Source organism: Marmota flaviventris, chromosome 6 (genome assembly GCF_047511675.1).
Source record: "Marmota flaviventris isolate mMarFla1 chromosome 6, mMarFla1.hap1, whole genome shotgun sequence".
Lineage (NCBI taxonomy): Eukaryota > Metazoa > Chordata > Mammalia > Rodentia > Sciuridae > Marmota > Marmota flaviventris.
The window spans coordinates 70408473-70412618 of NC_092503.1; the positions used below are offsets into that span (position 1 = coordinate 70408473).

At 31.9% G+C, this 4146-nt stretch overlaps 1 non-coding gene across 1 annotated transcript; it reads left to right on the plus strand.

Annotated features, from left to right (window-relative positions):
• Positions 1-2733: 2733 nt before the first annotated feature.
• On the plus strand, positions 2734-2840 carry LOC114086981 (U6 spliceosomal RNA). Its single transcript, XR_003581716.2, has one exon. It is a non-coding gene; the product is annotated as a U6 spliceosomal RNA (small nuclear RNA).
• Positions 2841-4146: the final 1306 nt, after the last annotated feature.

Sequence of the window (4146 nt, forward strand, 5' to 3'; positions counted from 1 at the left end):
ACAAGGAGTAATATTACAAAGGAACAGGTGAGCATAGCTCCACCCATGGGGCTGTAGCAAGACATGCCCATGCAGGAGACACCATCCCTTGAACCCATGAAGGATGGGGAAGTCCTGCCTCATTTCTGCTACTTGAACACCTCAAAACATCCAGCCAGGAAGTGTGACTTAGTCACATGCAAGGTTGGTCTCCCACACTTGTAGATCTTAAAGAACTCAGTATAGGATCATACCATCTTCAACTATTTTCTTTCCTATTTGTGGCCTTCATGATGTTGAGGTAAGTTCATTTTATCCCTATAGTTTCTTCAAAGTTTTTATGAGTGAGTGATGAATTTTTGAAGGCCTTTTCTTCATCTATTGAGAGGATCATGTTGTTTTTGTCCTTGACTTATGTGTCGTACTACATTTATTGATTTCTGTATATTGAAGCATCCATGCTTCCATGGAATGAAATCAACTTGACCATGTTTTATAATCTTTTATTGTGTTTATTTGATTTTTTATTATTTGATTAAGAATTTTTGCAAACATGTTCATAAAGCATATTGGTCTGCAGTTTTGTTTCCTTGAAGTGTCCTTATCCGGTTTTGATATTAGGGTGATACTAACTTCACAGAATGAGTTTGGAAATGTCCTACCCCTTCCTATTTCATGGAATAATTTTAGAAGCATTGGCACTAATTCCTCTTTAAAGTTCTGGTAGAATATAGCTGTGAATTCATCTGTTCTGGGTTTTTCTTTCATGAGAGAGTTTTAACTGTCATTTCAAACTCATTGCTTGTTATTGGTTTGTTTGTGTTTTCTATATCCTCTTGGTTCAATTTTGCTAGGTTGTATGTGTGTGAAAATTTATCCATTTCTTTTAGATTTTCCAATTCATTGAAATGTAAGTTTTTTAAAAATCATCCTTAATGATCTCCGGATTTTAGGGTTGTCTAGAATTTTTTTAAAAAGCTAAAACTACTCAAATCTCTTGTTCCACATCAGGAAAACTGAACTCATTAGAACTCCATTTGAAACACCATGCCTCTATAGTATCTATTATTTCCCCCAGTGATAATTTTTTTCTATACTATACTTCAATTTCTGTTTCAAATTTTTATGTTTTTCCAAAACTTTGATATTTTTGGTATCAGCTCAATAATATTACTATAATATGCTCTGAATTATGTATGCATGTGTGTATTGATAGCTATATACATAAATGTTTTATATGTGTATAAAGGTAAGCAGAATTGGCCCTGAAAGTTTTATATTCATATCATTTAGAGGAATTCTATTTTTATTATAAGCTATAATTGTGAATGTTACATGATAGTGCTCACTGCATATGGTGACAAAATAATAAGGACAGTAAAATATTTGTGTATTGCTTGATTACTTTGTAGCAGTTGTGGAAGCAAATTTCTGTTTGCTAAGAATAGTAATAATGTTGCAAACATCTATTTCCTGGTGTAGTTGAGTTGAAAATGCAGCAGAACAAAATGTCAATACTAAATTCCAAAACCAGAAAGTAAAAACAAAACGAGAGAAAAGAAAAATTAGGGAAAAAATAGCATACACGAATTTAGGGACGTCTTTTACTCAGTAAATTGCCTTATAATGTGATTTATGGTTTTAAAACAAACTATCACAGTTTACTTGAACAATTCAATTGCAATTGTATATTTTAAAACTCAGGTTAAATGTCTATATATTCCTTAAAAATTAAGATCTGAGTTTTTCTCCTCATAATACTGTAGTGTTTTTAATAACCTGATACTGTTTTAAAATATAACTGCATTGTTGTTTATTTTACAAATATTCCTATACTTAAAACCACTTTCCTTTCTAATTCCTCCACAAACTACACATTGAAGTTTTGCTTCTGAAATCTAATTATCACAACTTAGCACATAATATGGGAAGTTTTCTGGGCCTCCTCAGGTTCATCCAAGTCTCTGCCTCAATTCCATTCTCCACCATGACATCATATTAAACCTTCAGCATTGGTATCATTTTCTTGGGGTCAATAAAAAGTCAAATAATTTTCACCTTAACTAATGTTTTATTAAATTTCTCTCATGAAAGAAAACTGGGATTTTTTTAACATACATACATAACTTTATGTTTGCTTTTAAGTTCTATTGGGATAAATTTACATCATTAATTGTATTATTTATTATGTTTAGATGCTTCACACTTTTCTGTCATCTTAAAATATAAAAAGTCACTGTATTATCATTCAATAGTTTTAAGGCCCTAAATTTCATTTATTCATACTTGAATCCCTGCAAATAACTCAGATATTTCAGTACTCTATAAAAATGTTCCACTCACATATTATTTTTCAAAATGGCATGGCCATCTGAATTATCAACAGGTTCTCTCTAAATCTTCACTCTTCAATAAATTAACAATTTCTGAACACGAATGTTTGCAACAGACAACCAAAAAATGAAATGTGGGTTGGCAGACACAATTAGTTTTTAAGTTAGCTGTGTCTCTTTCTACTAACCACACCTGATATTCTAAGGACTAACAACTTCATTTCTGCCCTAGGATGTTAAATATTAATGCTGAACTTGAGTAACTATTCTCTTTAAAATTTATATCTCCACCCATTTCTCAAATGAGATAATTCTTGATTACTTATAGTTTGGAAACTAATCTTTAGCCATCAATCCTCCAAAATTAGAAATAGTGGCTTTGAGATAATGTCTACAAATCCTTTTAGAAATCTTAGAGATAGTGCTCACTTCAGCAGCACATATACTAAAATTGAAATGATACAGAGAAGATTAGCATGGCCCCTGCGCAAGGATGACATGCAAATTCGTGAAGCACTCCATATTTTTATGTGAATTTGGTGTCAACATACTTTATATACAGAGATATGATAAATGGTGGTATAAAGGTGTATTAAGAATTGTATGCAAAAAAAATAAGAGAGCTCATGTATAATGGCATAATTTGGTGTGAACATACTTTTTATACAGAGTTACAAAAAATCGTGCTGTGAATGGATAATTATGAATGTAATGCACTCCACTATTGTCATGTATGTAAGAAATAAATAAAAAGAGAGAAATCTTAGAGATATAAAACCCAAGGGATTGTTCAAAAATTCAGTGTAAAGGAATAAGTAACTCATAAAATTTGAATTACCCAGAACAAAATTCATAATCAATAGAAATTCCTTGGATTCTAACCAGGAGTCCTGCATTCTGGCATAAGTAAATTCTTCAAATGTAAACAGTATGTACTATTTGCTTTTAGATACCTGCATCCAGCTCAAATCCTAGTGTGTATTAGATGTTGTTTAATGTTGACTAAATGCAACATAATTTATCTGAATTGGGAGACAACTCAATGAAAACATTCAACTACTCTTTTACTATCTCTTTCTTTTAATGGGACTTAACTCTATTGCCATATTTCTTTCACTATTGCTGATTGAACATCATTCCCTTTAATTTAAGAAAGCCTAAAAATAAATAGGTGAGTCAATATAACTTTAACTGTTTTCCCTTTTCTATCTGTCATAAAGAGTTGAGAAGCTGTATTTTCTCTGTATTTTATATTAAATCATATCCAGAGATTAAGTTGGGAAAAACTTCTTAGTGTTAAACAAAAAAGGAACAGATGAATAAGAGTTGAACTTAAATCCAAATACTTTACCAAAAAAATTAATCAAATGGTGACTGTGTAGAACGCCTTCATATTTTCCAGCACCTCTTGGACTAATCTTGAAAAATTGTCTTTCTTTTTCAGTGTAATAGAATCTGCAGGCACTCAGGACTTGGGTTTATTAAAGTGGAATGCTTGTAGGCTACAGTTCAAAAGCGAATCTGAGAATGTAAAGCTAATACATGATATGCTAAGTATCATGATATGTCAAGTGTAATACTCTATGCAAATTTTCCTAATAGCATTGCAGAACTCCCCAGAAATGATTGAAAATGTGTCCAGTACTGCAGTAGGCAAAAGAGATAAAATGATGAAGACTCAGCTTTGGGACTTGACCTGTGTCCAACTAGGGAGGAAGCATCAGCAAAATTAAGATGAATGTACCATGAACACAGTGATGGTTGATGTGCCACAGATTCTCAGAAAGAAGTGAATTGATTGTAACAAAGAGTATTGTAGACAAATGGAGAGCAA